Raw genomic sequence first — 16,547 nt, 5'->3', positions numbered from 1 at the left:
AGGTATGATCAGACATGAGCGTATTTAACGCTTCAGACATGACCAGGCATGAACAGGCATGATTAGGCCTGAGTGTATTCAACGCTTCAGACATGAACAGAAATGAACAGGCATGGGCAGGTATGATCAGGCATGATCAGACCTGACTGTATTTAACGCTTCAGACATGAACAGGCATGATCAGGCCTGAGTGTATTCAACGCTTCAGACATGAACAGACATGAACAGGCATGGACAGGTATGATCAGGCCTGATCATGTCTAATTTCAGGCCTAATCATACATGAACAGGCATGATCAGGTCTAATTTCAGGCCTGATCATACATGAACAGGCATGGTCAGGTCTGATCATTTTCTCCCGGGTAGTTAGACATAATTATATATAATTACAAAGGGCCATTTTTTATATATAATTTTTTCACCCGGATGGGCATGAACAGACATGAACATACCTGATCGGACCTGAACATGCCTGATCAGGCATGGTCATTTTTCATGTCTGATCAGGCCTGAAGACTCATGCCTGTTCATGTCTGATCAGGTCTGATCATTTTTTCCCGGGAATGTCTAAGATGAATTTTTTTTTATTCATTTCGTATTCAAAGTTTACTTGTATTTTTTAAATGTTTCCTGATTTTGCATACATATATAAATTTATACCTGTACCACAGAAATACCTATTTGTGGGTTGCTAAAAATTTTTCTTTTTATTTTCTTAAGTTCTATCTATTTATATCCGCTAGGTGGTATCAAAATCGTATAATATTTAGCGCGATGACAGATACAGATGCTCCAATAGTTACTTTAGCTTGAAATTGACGGTAATTTGATGTTGAAATTGCCTGAAATTTTCTGTCTGAATTTTGCCGACAGTTTGACAACAAAAAGTGGAAAGAAAAATTTGCGGTTAATTTTTTCTCAATTTAAAGGTTAATTTTTACTACAAAAAAAAAAAATCTGTAATGTTCGTTCTTACCATTTCAGAAGGTAAGCATATTTATACATAAAATTGTCTACAATTTGAGGATAAAAAAATACTTAACAATTTTTCAAGTCAAATTAACAACAAATTGACATAAAATTTGCCTGAAAATTGACGACAACTTTTTTCTAGTCAACTTTTGAAGTGAATTTGCATTCTAATTGGGGCAGTAAATTTACGTCAAATTCAATAGCAAGTTGCATACAAATTATCGTCAAATATGGAAAAGTCCGAAGTTGACAGAAATTTGACAAAAAATTCAACGAAACTTTTGTAAGTAAATTTTTGCTAAAGCAAACTGTGCTATTAGGGTGTTGTCATTGGCTGTCTTCGACCGAACCTCCCTAATAGCACAGTTTGCTTTAGCAAAAATTTCTTTGAATTTTTCTTCAAATATCCGTCAACTTCGGCTTTTTCCATATTTGACGATAATTTGTATGCAACTTGCTATTGAATTTGACGCAAATTTACTGCCCGAATTAGAATGCAAATTCACTTCAAAAGTTGACTAGAAAAAATTTTTCGTAAGTTTTCAGGCAAATTTTTTATCAATTTATTGTTAATTTGACTCGAAAAATTGTATAGCATTTTTTTACCGTAGAATTGTAGACAATTTTATGTATAAATTCGCTTACCTTCTGAAATGGTAGAAACAAACATAACTGACTTTTTTTTATCATAAAAATTAACCTTCAAATTGAGGAAAAATTAACCGCAAATTTTTCTTTCTAATTTTTGCTGTCAAATTGTCGACAAATTCAGGCAGCGAATTTCAGGCAATTTCAATATCAAATTACTGGTAATTTCAAGCTAAAGTGGCTATTAGGGTATGCATAAGGATATACATATTGGGGTGGTCGTTAAAAATTAAATTTTCTCAGGCGCCCCATAAAAAGCTTCTTTTTAGTGAAAACATACATGGGGAATTTGGTTTTTTCTTTTTGAGGAAAAAGAACACGTGCCGCAGGACGATCAAAGTTCATTTTTCGATACAATCGCGGTTTTTTTTAAATATCTCATGAAATATGCAGATTGAAGGAAAAGTCGTAAGAACAATTTTGTAGGGAATTCAATTCCTGACAAAAAAGGTCATATTCATTTTTTTTATAAAATGTGTATTCATGAAGATATTTAAAAAAAACTTTTTTTAGATCTGATGAGTTGAGCGTTTTGAGGATTACAAATTTTGAAAATAACATTTTTCTAAGTATATAGAAACTATAACGAGCATTAATGATTGATATGTTACGCGTTACGAAGTTGTCTATATTTAAGAAAAAACTTTATTTCTAACATTCGTAATCCTTAAAAAGCTCAATTGATAAGATCTAAAAAAGTTTTTTAAACATATCTTCATAAATACACATTTTATAAAAAAAATGAACATGACCTTTTTTGTCAAGAATTTAATTTCCTACAAAATTGTTCCTATGATTTTTTCCTTCAATCTGCATATTTCATGAGATATTTTTAAAAAACCGCGATTGTATCGAAAAATAAACTTTGATCGTCCTGCGGCACGTGTTCTTTTTACTTGAAAAGAAAAAACCAAATTCCCCAGGTATTTTTTTACTAAAAAGAAGCTTTTTATGGGGCGCCTGAGAAAATTTAATTTTTAACGACCACCCTAATACATATACATATATATATATATATATATTCTAATAGCCACTTTAGCTTGGGACTGGCAGTTATTTGACAATTGAAATTACCGAAATTTGCTGCCCAAATACGCCGACAATATGAAAGCAAAAGTTGGAAAAATCAACTTAATGTCATTATTTGACGGTAACACTTGTAGTCAAGTTGAATACAAGTTACAGACAATTTACTGTCAGCTTAACCGTAACTTTGCTCTCCAACATTTTCCTTTAAGTTGGCTTAAGAATATGGCAGTGGCTTGAAGTTCACTTGCGGTTATGGTGGCTATCAGGGTACTTCCCTAATAACTACTTTAGCTTGAAATTGACAGTAATTTGACATTGAAATTTCCTGAATTTGCTGACATTTTGACAGCAAAAATTAGAAAGAAAAATTTGCGGTTAATTTTTCCTCAATTTGAAGGTTAATTTTTACTACAAAAAAAAAGTCTGTAATGTTCGTTCTTACCATTGCTGAAGATAAGCGAATTTATACATAAAAATTAATTAATCAGATTATGATATTTACTTATCCAAAACTTCCCTTAGAATCCACTCAACTGCGACAAAAACTGCATCGAATCCTGTAGACTGTATTGGTTTCTATGCGGTTTTTGTCGCAGTTGAGTGGATTCTATGGGAATTTTTGGATAGGGTTAACAGTACAAAATTACTACAATTGTTAGCAAACAATTTTATTGTTTCTACAAGATAATGCTATAAACAATATAGGCTCACTTGTTTTAAATTAAAAATCGATTTCTAATAGTGTATATCAAAATCATTAACAATCAACATGACAAAAAAAAGACAAATCCTACCAAAAACAGATTCTCTGTATAAAATCGCGCCAAGTACACGTTTAAAATTTTTTACAATTAAGAAAAGATTCTTGTTGCGTAATCACAACTACATTCAAACTTGAATGTAGTCGAACTTCCGGCAAATAGAGGCAGCACCTACTGGGGCCTAGTGTCTATCTATTCAAACTTGACTAGCGCAGTGCGACGCATGCGCATGGATTTTTACTGCCTCGTGGCAAGAAGACCGACGCCATTACCCATTCGTTTTTATACAATTTCAAGTGTCACCACGTGTTCTGTATAATCTATTAAAATTGCGCTCATCTCGAGTAAATAATTCAAAGTAATCAATAAACTACATTAAGGGTTCATAACTCTATATAAAAATATAATTATTTTTATAATTGCGAGCTCAGAGCTCAAAAAATAAATATAAAACAACATCAAGAAATCCAGCGTTCTACAACCTGTTCCTCACAAGGTTATATCATCGAGAAAGCAACAGGTGCATTTTTTATTAAACATTTACTTGCTATCAGTGCTCCGTTAATTTAAAAGACTCAGTTTTATTATTTATTTAATTATCATTATGCTCAATTTCTTAATTAATTTAAAAGTTATGTTTCGCTCAGTAGCCTCTGCTATCATGCTACCACGTGTTCAACAAATAAACTAAAATCAGTGTAATTTATCATGAGCTCATTAAATTCAATTCAATTAAGTGATCGTCACTATTAAAACTCAATAACAAAATTATTTATGTATTCAGTGCTATTAAAAATAGTAATTACGTGTTCAATAATTCACTTCGCTCAGTAACCTCTGACATCATGTTACTTATTATCATGACATTTTTGTAATCAACTCAGTGTTCAATTAAACTCAACTTGATTATTTTTAATTCATATATTTACTCGAGCTCAACTCAATAATTTGTATTCAATCATTCACGTACTCATGAGCTCAGACATTTAACAGTATTTATAAATTAAATAAACTATTTAATTTGCAACCCAGTGATATTTTGTGCTGTGACAAATAAAAATATTGTTATATTTTTAAATATGCGTATTTTTCAAACATCCCAACCACCAACCAGTCCTGGCATGTCTTTATTTAATTATTATTTCAACAATTCTTTTTACAAAAAAATTTAATCAAATTGAAAAAATACCAAGTACCTAATATAATTCGGAATCATAAAAAACATTTTCATAGAATTGAAAAAAAAAATTGAAAAAAATATTTTCAATGTACTTGGTGTGCCTATAAACTGGAAAAAAAAAAGAAAATTCAATTTTATTAGAAAATAATTTATACGCGAAATCAATTCTCGAAATTAATTTTGCCTGAATAAATTTAGTAATGCACACCAAGTACATTGAAATTTTTTTTTTCAATTCTATGAAAATGTTTTTCATGATTCCGAATTCTATTAGGTACTTGGTATTTTTTCGATTTGATTTATTTTTTTTGTAAAAAGAATCTTTTCTTAATTGTAAAAAATTTTAAACGTGTACTTGGCGCGATTTTATACAGAGAATCTATTTTTGGTAGGATTAAGTATTGTGCAAGCCTACTATCACGGCTGGTGCATTGCGGGGCATTTCGGACATATTCCGCATTGGTCTATAATTTTAAGGACACCATCGGGGTGCAAATTAAATTGTGATAAAAGTGATCAGTGAATTCCTGTGTAAAATACAGTGAATAAAAATTATCGTTCGCGTTAATTTTCGCCCTGTGATAATTTTCGTGCGACGTGAAGCGTCTCGAACATTCCTAAACGGTGAGTCAGCTTCGACCGACATTAATCCACTTACAGTGGTATTTTCGAGTTTTGTGTTAGTTTTATTGTGTTAGTATTTCTCATCCATTTACTATGTCCGATTCAAAGTTAGGCGATGATTTTGTTGATACTAAACCACTGATCGTCAACTCGCTCAGGGCACCGAGGTTTAACCCAAAGCGAGTGACCCTATGGTTTGCGCAGCTTGAAGCTCAGTTTGCGATCCACGGCGTAGCAACTGAGAAAGAGAAATTTAACCACGCGATTTCTTTCATTGATACCGAATATGCGTGTGAGGTTGAGACTCTTATCATTAAACCACCAACGACGACGCCGTACAACAAATTGAAAGCCACTCTCATTGCTTGTTACTCAAAGTCAGAGGGAGCTAAACTGCGTCAGTTTCTAGATGGCAAACCGATCCGTGACTGATCACTATCACAGTTCCTCCGCCATCTTAAATCACTCGCACCGAACATTGATGACGCGGACCTAAAGACAAGATGGCTAGCAAACTTGCCTAAGAAGATACAAGAACTTCAAGCCATCTCTCCATCAACAGCCACCATCGACCAGTTAGGCAAAAAAGTTAACAAGCTACATAAGATGTTTCCAGTGACTCACACTGCTGCTGTTGCTTCATCATCATCCTTGCAGGAGACAATTGCACTACAGCAATAAGTGAGCGAACTATCTCAAAAGGTAGCAGCACTGACGACAGCGTTTAACTAGAACCGTGGTAGATCACCAGGACAATAACAAATCAAACGCTCCCGAAGTGAATCGAAGCCACGCAAGCTTGATAAAACAGGTATCATTCCCTCAGAAAGTTTGGTAAAACCACGTACAAATGTACGCCAGGCTGCTAGTTTTCGGGAAACGTGAACGAGAGTCATTAGTGGCGGAAAGCGACTCTCTCGCATCTTCTAACTGCCTATTCGTCGTCAATCTAACCACAAATACACTATACCTCGTGGATTCTCGTTCAGATCTTTCCATTTGTCCATACAGGCGGATAAAATGCAAGCCTACACCAGTAGGATACCAATTTCATGCAGCAAACGGTTCGCTGATCGAAACATACAGGTGCATCACTCTGTCACTGAACCTTGGTTTACGTCGAGAATTTACGTGGAGATTCATCATCGCTGACATTACGAAACCAATCATTGGTGCCGATTTTCTAAGTCATTTTAGCTTGTTAATCGACCTCAAACACAAACAATTACGTGAGGGATCCACTGGTCACCAAACACGCGTGAATTCAATACGCTCGGATGTAAAGTGCATCAAAATAATCGAAGGTGATACAGTTTACCATAAACTGTTATCAAACTACCCGGCTGTAACTCGACCTGGAGGAATCACTTCAGCAAAGAAGCATTCTACAGTGCACCATATCAAGACGACACTTGGACATCCAGTATCGTGCAAAGCGTGACGTCTTGCGCCAAATAAATTGAAAATCGCTCAAGAAGAATTCCGCAAGATAGTTCAACTGGGTATCGCACTTCCATCGATGAGTCCTTGGGCATCTCCACTCTATCTTGTACCCAAGAAATCTGGAGATTGGCGACCATGTGGCGACTATCCACCACTCAATGCGCGCACGATACACAATAACTACCCGGTCAGACGACTCGACGATTTTACCGCTACGCTGCACGGTAAAAATATATTTTCAGTGCTAGATTTGGTTAGAGCCTTTAACCAAATCCCCATCGCTGAAGAAGACATCGAGAAAACAGCCGTGATTACACCTTTTGGCTTGTTCGAATTCCCACACATGACGTTTGGACTTCGAAACGTCGCGCGAACTTTCCAAAGTTTCATCGATGAGGCCATACGAGACCTACCGTTTGTCTTTCTATACATCGACGACGTACTAGTAGCTTTAGAGAACGAGAAGCAACATCTCGAGCACCTAAAAATTTTATTTCAGCGCTTACAAGACTACGGCCTTGTCATCAACGCAGCCAAATCGGTGTTGGGCCAGCACGAGGTAAAATTTTTAGGCCATTACATCAGCGAAAAAGGTATCAAGCCGTTGCCCGACAGGGTAGACGCAATTATTAACTTTAAATTTCCTAGTACGATCTCTGTATTACGTGGTTTTCTAGGTACCATAAATTTCCACAGGAAATTGATCAGAAATGCTGCAGAAATCCTTGCACCGCTGAATAAATTGCTCGAGGGGCCAAAAGTTCAAGGATCGACGCTGATCGTCAAGATACCAGAACTCCGACAGGCTTATGACAACGCAATGTAGGCATTAGCCAACGCTGTAATGCTTGCGCATCCAAACGACGATGCAACTTAGGCTATTGCAACAACTAGTTGACAGAGAATGGCGACCGCTTGCTTTTTTCAGCAGAAAACTTCAACCTTTCATTCAAAAATTATCGACGTACGATCGTGAACTTCACGCCATCTATGAAGCTGTCAGACACTTCCGTCATACTTTTAAAGGTAAGCAGGTTGCAATTTACACCGACCATAAACCGTTGCTCTTTGCTTTTCAGCAACGTACTGAAAAAGCATTACCGTAGCAATTTCGTCGCCTAGACTTTATTGGCCAATTTACGAGTGATTTTAGACACATTTCTGGACATGAGAACATCGTTGCAAACACACTTCCACTCGTTAAAGCCATTTCGACGCCGATTTCCACGCACGAGCTGGTGAGCACTCAGAAGAACGATCCTGAACTTCAAGATCTCCTTAACAACGCAGCAATGTCACTACAGTGGCAACGAATTGTCTACAACGACCATCTGGTCACAGTTTATTGTGATGTTCTATTAGGTAAACCACGTCCGTACGTTTCTGGTCAACTTCAAAAGCAAGTTTTCAATGCGCTGCACTCTCTAGCACACCCTAGCACCAAAGCATCTCAGAAACGCTACGTTTCACCATCGATCCAGAAAGATTGTCGAGAATGGGCGAAAGCTTGCATAAATTGTCAGCGAAACAAGATTCATCGTCACGTGTCATCACCTATCACACGTTTCGAATTACCGACGCAACGTTTCGAGCATATTCACATCGATTTAGATTCTTTACCAGTATCTTGCGGCTACAACAAATGTCTGACGATCGTCGACAGATTTACCCAGTTTCCAGAAGCCGTGGCAATTACAAATGGAGACGCAGATACTGTCGCACTCACGCTGTTTCGAGAATGGATCTCAAAATGCGGTGTACCAACTAGAATAACGCCTGACCAAGGAAGACAATTCAGATCATCGTTGTTCCAATCTCTGAATAAATTATTAGGCATCACACATTTATTAACGACGTCGTATCATCCTCAATTTAATGGATTGGTGGAACGTTTACACCGGCAACTCATGGCTGCACTGTTGTGTCACGACGACACTTGGTATGACGCGCTACCTGTTGTCTTACTTGGTCTACGAGCAGCCTTGAAAGATGACATTCAAGCTACCCCAGCCGAGCTTGTATACGGTGAGCCGATTCGTCCCCCAGGTGAACTTACTGTATAGTCGTTAAAAAAATATAATAAGGTGCAGCAAAGTTGACAAAAAATAGACGCTGCATCTCAGGTTCCCTGTGAGAGAATCGTTAAGGCCCGGGTCTCATGCATAAACATCTGTTTAGACTTCTTGCGAGCCATGGTGACTGTCTTATCGTAACCGATTTCCGTTACATCAGATAAAATAATTACTTGACTTCAATCAATAAAATATATCGGGAGCGTTAAGTAAGAATTACAATTTTTGTCTTTCTGTTTTTTTTTTAAATTAAAAAAAAAGCTTCGGTCTTGAAAGTAAAGAAAATTTTTTTCACGTGTTCAAAAAAAATTCATAGATGCCATTACCTTAAATGAAGTTGTACTATTTAATATAATTCAAAGCTTCATAAATTTTTTTCTGTCAGTTCTACGAAAAAAACACTCAGGATTTTTTTGTAGAGAATTTAATTTCCTACACGAGTATCTCCTTCAATTTTCGGAAAAGATTGTTTAAGTACTGTTATTTTTAAAAAACAAACAATAAATTTGTTCCCATATAATTTAAATTTGAAAATGAATATTCGTCGAGCTTTAAGTGGGATTGAGATTTCAATCTGCTTTATTGAACGGATTTTTTTTTAACTTAAAGCCAACTTGTGAGACCATAAAAAAAAAGATTTTTTTGTTGAAACCCTAATATATATGTGGCAATGTACGCCAAATTACTGAGGCCGTGGACCCGACTATCTTTTATTTAGTTAATTTTTTGACGATATAGTCCTTATTGAAAAATGAATCCACGAATTTTTCCGAATTTTTATATCGCTTTTAGAAAAAGTTATGAATTTTTAAAAGTTTCAGGTAAAAAATATTTGAGTGCTCATAACTTTATGAAAAATATCGATAATTATATAAAGTCGTACATAATTTATTTCAGCTTTAAGTAGACTCAACAAAAATATCAAGAAATTTAATAATTCTTTATGACTATTTATCTTTTCGGTTTTGAACATAAAAGTGTGATTTTCAAGATGTATGACACTTTTTTACTTCTTGAAAAAAATCTTAAAAGTAGCGTGTGTTGTAACAAAATTTTTGAGCATGATCCGAATATGCGATTCTGATGTGTTTTATTTTTCTTTCATTAAAAAAAAAAAAATGAAACAAAAATTTTCCACCTTAAATGCGGCAAATTTTTTATTGTAATAATGTGATGTAATCGTCAAAAATTACTCAAAATCGGAAAAATTTCGGGTTTGTAAAATTTTCAAACTAGCTCGAAAGTAAGATAGACAAGAAAAAACAAAATACTACACTGTCGTCAAAAAATTTATATTAATAATCCCATTTTCGGGCCAGTTTTAAACCCTTACAAACCGTAAATTTTTCCGAGATTGAGTAATTTTGAACAATTAAACTGTTATCCTGATTCAGAATAAGACAGTGTAGTTTCTGGGTACCAGTTAGAGTTATTGCATGTTTGTATCTATTATCCAATTCTTGTTCATAACTTATAATTAAAATAAGATAAAATTAATATTCACAAAAAATATGTATTTATTTAACAGACAACTCCGATTACTCGCTATTACGTAATAATCACATTTTTACAATGAAAAACTTGACACATCAAAAGCAGCATTTTTTTTTTTTGTTTTACTTAAAGAAAAATAGGACGGATCGAAATCGCATGATCAGATTAAGCTCAAAGTTTTTGTTGTAACTTACTGTTACGTTCTAAGGTGCTCAGGAAATTTTGTAATAGCTATCATAACGAATAAAAATAGTGCTCTTGCGAGCATTTCATCGTCAGTGAACTCAGTCTTTCTTTTTATCTTGCAAGTGCTCACAATGAAAGATTATTCAATTCCGCTAAACAGGCATAAATGTACGAGGCGATCGTCGGTAGTTCTCGGAATTTAAATATAAAATAAAAATTATTATAGAGGCCAAATTCCGCAGCTGCGTTCTTTTACCCGCAGCGAGTCATCACTTGACTACCCCATATTTACCGAGACTTACTCACATCCGGTTTTTATAAAAATTTAACGGCTACTCCGCGTTTCAACGGCAAGATAATAAATCTTAATAATACCTCGGTACCGATTCTGCGATTTAAAAGAAAGACGTTACCAACCAGAAGCAGCTGTGTAAACATGAATATAAAACCAAGATTATAATAAAGAATCTCTTGTAAATTATGATGTCCAGAGTAGTCATTGTTACTAGCTCTAGCAGTCGAGAGTCTATGTGTTCACAAGATAAGAATTCAACAAGGAGCTTATCAATGACCCCCTACTGGCCTGGCCTAGCTACCTATCTCATTCTATAAAACTAACTTATACGTTTCCTTATTCCGCCTAGGATATTACTTCCTCCACTTCCTCATTACCCTATCACGTAATGTCTTATCCCGCCTCTTCCAAATTTCTAGTAACTACATCCCTAGGGCCCACCTACTTCCCTCCATATCACAATTTGTATCTCTCTCAATTTTAAAGGAATTATGCATCTATCTCCCTTACCAAGGTGCTAGATTTACCACCTACCTGTAATTAAGTCAAGGCATATTGGTTCTCTCAAAAATACACTAATGCAAAAAATTAAAGGAGCAGAAAAATTTTATAAATTTTTTAGTGATTATTGGAAGGCTGTAACTTGGTGAAAAATGAACGTATGGAGATTTAAAAAAAAAACATTTTACAGCTTGAAATCTCTAGTTTTGGTGCATTTTTTTCAAAATTTTTTAAAAGCTCCGGTTATTGCGAAAACATGAGAAATACCGCGAGATAAAAAATTAAAAAATTTTTTTTTTTTTTCCGAAGAGCCCACGGACCGCGAAAAAATTCTTTCAACTAAACAAATGCATAGATCGTTTAGCAAATTTATTCAGCTTTGATTTGGTTTTTTTTTTAACCTCGTAGGACGATTTGTCGCAGAGATATCAGCCTTCAAACAGAAAATGATCCTTTTGGCTTTGATCATCGATATTTCAGGTACCAATGATCGCACAGAAAGTTGAAGGGCGGCGGTGAAAACTTGAATAAATTCCCTATAAGACCCTGTCATCATTTTTAAAGAAAAAAAAATTTTTTTTATTTTTAACATCCTTCAGAAGAAAGTACAAAAAAATGATTTTTTTTGGTTTTTTAGTAAATCAACCGCTACTCTGAAAATATCGATAAAAAAAATAATGTTGCCAGAGACTTTTTTAGTTTAATGTACCCCCAAGACCCCTGTAAATTTTTAAATTGATCTATCGTTCTAATCGAAGAAAAAAAAAATTGAATCTTGTTTTTTGTGTTCAAAATTTTTTTTTTTTACATTTTTTGGAAATTTTTTTTTTTTGTCATCTTCTTGCATTTGTTGAGTTAACAACGCAAAAATGTGAGAAAAGTCGAAAAAAAAAATTTTTTTCATTTTGATTATGATTACACAATTAAAGGAACAAAACTTGCTCCTTTAATTGTTTAGCTAAACTTTGATCGATGATTCCCAAAAAACGGTTTGATAGATCAATTTAAAAATTTACAGAGGTCTTGGGGGTACATTAAACTAAAAAAGTCCCTGGCAACATTATTTTTTTATCGATATTTTCAGAGTAGCAGTTGATTTACTAAAAAACCAAAAAAAAATCATTTTTTTGTACTTTCTTCTGATGGATGTTAAAAATAAAAAAAATTTTTTTTTTTCAAAAAATGATGACAGGGTCTTATAGGGAATTTATTCAAGTTTTCACCGCCGCCCTTCAACTTTCTGTGCGATCATTGGTACCTGAAATATCGATGATCAAAGCCAAAAGGATCATTTTCTGTTTGAAGGCTGATATCTCTGCGACAAATCGTCCTACGAGGTTAAAAAAAAACCAAATTGAAGGTGAATAAATTTGCTAAACGAACTATGCATTCGTTTAATTGAAAGAATTTTTTTGCGGTCCTTGGGCTCTTCGGAAAAAAAAAAAATTTTTTTTAATTTTTTGTCTCGCGGTATTTCTCATGTTTGCGCAATAACCGGAGCTTTTAAAAAATTTTGAAAAAAATGCACCAAAACTAGAGATTTCAAGCTTTAAAATGCTTTTTTTAAAATCTCCATACGATCATTTTTCACCAAGTTACAGCCTTCCAAAAATCACTAAAAAATTTATAAAATTTTTCTGCTCCTTTAATTTTTTGCATTAGTGTAGAACCACCCATGTCCCCTACGCAATCCAGAAAAATAACCCTCCAGTGACCCAACAGTCTAAAAATTCTCCCTCGCCAGTATCCAGTCTCGAGAGTATAAAAAGACCCATCGGTTGTTACGAAACCCTCTGCCGTTTTTAATTTTTGAATATATTTTTCCAACCTTCAAATTGCAATAAAATCATCTCAAATAATTCCTTAAGATTTCGACTTAATCAATTTATTCCGTTTTTGCAACAATTTACTAATCAATTCTTACCACTTTTCTCGGTAATCAGTGCGGTTCTAAACTTACGAATAAAATTTGGCTAGCGTGCATCTCATAAATTCACTCAAGATTAATCTCGATATTTGATCTTAACATATCGAAAATCATCGGGGAATTTGTCGCGTCGCGAATCTCGCAACTACATTTTTAATAATCCGAATAATCTTTCATTTGAGTGCGGCAGTGAATTAGTGCAAGTGACCAGCGATATTGTCGAGTGAACCAGAAGCACCTGCAAACGTAATTCACCTCCACCTACTTGCCGCCACTCAGAAGCAGTCAAATCCGGGAGGTGTCCAAGTGTACGGTCCAGCTACGCAGACTACAGGCAAACTCATCGTTGGTGTACCTTCAAAGTAATTGTTTAAATAAACCAGCAAAAGTAGTAAGTCCTGACATTTTTATTTCTAATTTTACAAACGCACATACACTCCTCCTATTATTCCTATTATTCATGCTCGGCACCAAATAACGTGGTCCCCGTTACCCGAGTAAAGGACTTAAGTGTCTTGACTTAAAACAAGGGACTGGGATATATGTTATGTCGCTTGGACGTAACATTACACTATTTTTGAGATTTTTTTCAAGGAAAAAATAAAGTGTCATACATCTTGAAAATCGAACTTTTATTTTTAATGATCACCCATCAAAAAATTTCAAAGATATAAACAATGGCATTATCATCATAGCACATGAGTCAATTATGTGACTTTGAACCCTGTAACGTGACATTGCCAAAGAGAGAGAGTTGATGAAGATGAGAGTTACGCTGAGTTACGTAAGTTGAGAGTGGCCAAGATAATGTGCCTCCCAACCAGTGATGACGACTAGGCCCAGGCTTAGCCCTGGGGGTTGACGTGGTGATCACAGAGGTACGACTGAGATGTCGCCGCCCCTTCGTGTTGGTATCCGAAGTTAGCTAAGATACATTTACGTTCATTTGGGGATGGCAGGCCTCGTTTGTGATGCTCGAGGAAATCAAGAATTCGCTAGCTTCGGATATCACGGGGAGAGACAGTACTGGAAGGCCCATGAGTCCACGGCTTGTATGCTTGTGGAGGTAAGAATGGATAGAAAAGCGAGAATGTGAGAGTGAAAGAGAAGGAGTTGAGCGTGCGAGTTAGAGCGGGAGATTAGAGCAAAGCAGTTGGATAACTACCGTTGTGTCAGGAAGTTGTGATTCGGCGTCACTCGTGAATGAGTTGACCCAGTAGTCGAGTTTGGAGCCTTGAAGTAAGAGGTGGAGAGTCACCAAGGTGGACCTTGACCACAACCCTGGATTGTTGTCATTTTGGAGCTTGTGGCTCTGTGTATGGTGCTCTTGGAGCTGTTTGTCGGGATAATTGTCGTCGCAAATTACCGCATAACTGATGTTATTTTTATATTTTATCTAGCAGTGTGTTAAGTTTCGTGATTCGTCGTCACTGAGAGGTTTCCGATGTCTTGCCCAGGTATTTTTTTGCATGATGGACCGTGGGTACTGGGCCTTTTGGGCCCTCCACGTCACTCTCGCGTCATTTCTATGGTATTTTTGTTTGGTTTTGTTTTGCTATTTTATTTTAGTCATATTTTAATTAATTGGCTATTTCTGCATCAGGAGAACCACGACCCTCTCTCCACAACCTAGCATACTGAGCCCACCAGGACATGCCGCTACTACCGTTCATGTCTCTCATCACCGAAGGATTTAGATATTAGGTTTTAATTCACGTGTACGTTTGAACTGGTTGCCGATACCAGGGAAACAAAAGTCAGCTGGCGCCCGTCAGGATCAGGAGGAGATGAGAAGAGTAATCGGTGGACAAAGTATAACGTAGCCCGATTTCGTTTAATTTGAGTTTTGATTTATCGAGTGATTTTATTGAGTAGAAGTTATGTGTAAATTTTGGGGTTTAATTGAGTATTAAGAAATATTACGTAAAAACCTGTATTAAAACAATTATCGTAAAACAAAAAATAAAAAAAGGAAAACATAGCTTTTTCTATCGGCTTTCAAGTTCTTTTTACATAATGAGGATAGATATACTCGTTGAAAAGTTATTTACAAAAAGGGCCGAAACAGTAGGATTTTCGTTATTTTTTTAATTTAACCGTGATAATGATTCATATAATAAGTGTGTCAAGTTATATTAAGATCCATTAAAATTTGTGGCTGGTATCGTCGCAACAAGGCGCGTTATATATATGTCGGAGATGAAAGAATAAAATGGGGTTTTCCAATGGGACGGGAAACTTTCAACAGTCGAGACTAGTTTTTACAATAACAATTAAATAAAATTTAAGCTCTAGTTGTTTACACCTTAAGTAGATTATGTGTATTGCGGGAGGCTTAGGCTCGCTGTGACATCTGCTTACCAAACGTAGCCACGGTCACAGGACGGGTATAGTAAGACACAGAAGACAAGGTAGTACGATAATGAGATTGTTGTCCTTCTTTGAATATTTTGACTAAAAGGTTATTAATGAAGAGTACAGAGTTTTTGGACGAGTTGAGTCGGTCAGTTCTGATTGAACATTCGTTGTGCGAGTTCGAGTTGTCCTGTCGACCGTGGATTCGTTCTCGAACCTAGTTTGCCGTAGTATTTGTAAATTATTCGATCGGGTTTTATTTGAATATTATGGGACTGTCGTGTATTACAATTATTATCATTTCCTGTGTAATCAATTATTGCATTAATTAGTATTCAGTGCATTTTGATATTTGTGCGACACTATCTTCATTATATTACTTGTCTAAGTATCATTATTTGTAAACAATACTTTTCATATTAAATCACTGTGTTGCATAATTATTATTCGTTTACATTTTTAATAAAATTGAGAGATATTAACATTGAGACCAATACTCGGGATAACGCCCAAGCTTATAATGACTTTCCGACACATATATATATATATATATATATATATATATATATATATATATATATATATATGTATGTGACACGGCAGTTTTCACGACATTTTTTTTTGATCGTATCTATGTAACCCTAATATCGTCATAAATATATGTCCATCAATATTTTCAAAAATTAATTTTTTTGTCTATTGATTTTTCTATTATTTCTTAGTTCGGTATATTTCACGACATGCCCAATTCAGTAGGTTTGACGACACTCTGTTGCTTTCGACGACATTTGGCAATGGTGATTTTGGCGACATTTGTAGGTTTGACGACATTCTTGTAATGGTAGTTTTCACGACATTGGTGGATTTCACGACAGTCATAGACTTAAGGTTTTAGCTGTATTATTAGATTTGACGACATTTCCTCGGCTGTTTTTCTGACGACGTTAGTCGGTTTGACGACAATTGTCGGCTTGACGACATTTCCACAACGGTAGTTTCCCCAACACTGGTGGGTTTCACGACTCGATTTAAATACAGAGCGAAAGTGTTTTGTTGCCGT

At 35.4% G+C, this 16,547-nt stretch overlaps 1 protein-coding gene across 1 annotated transcript in view; it reads left to right on the top strand.

Moving 5' to 3' along the window:
- Positions 1-16,547, top strand: part of LOC130666166 (lachesin-like) — an 853,034-nt gene that overhangs the window by 325,811 nt on the left and 510,676 nt on the right. The window lies entirely within an intron of this gene.

Source organism: Microplitis mediator, chromosome 3 (assembly GCF_029852145.1).
Source record: "Microplitis mediator isolate UGA2020A chromosome 3, iyMicMedi2.1, whole genome shotgun sequence".
NCBI lineage: Eukaryota > Metazoa > Arthropoda > Insecta > Hymenoptera > Braconidae > Microplitis > Microplitis mediator.
The sequence above is the reverse complement of the archived record's forward strand: the minus strand, read 5'-3'. Positions and strand labels throughout refer to the sequence as shown.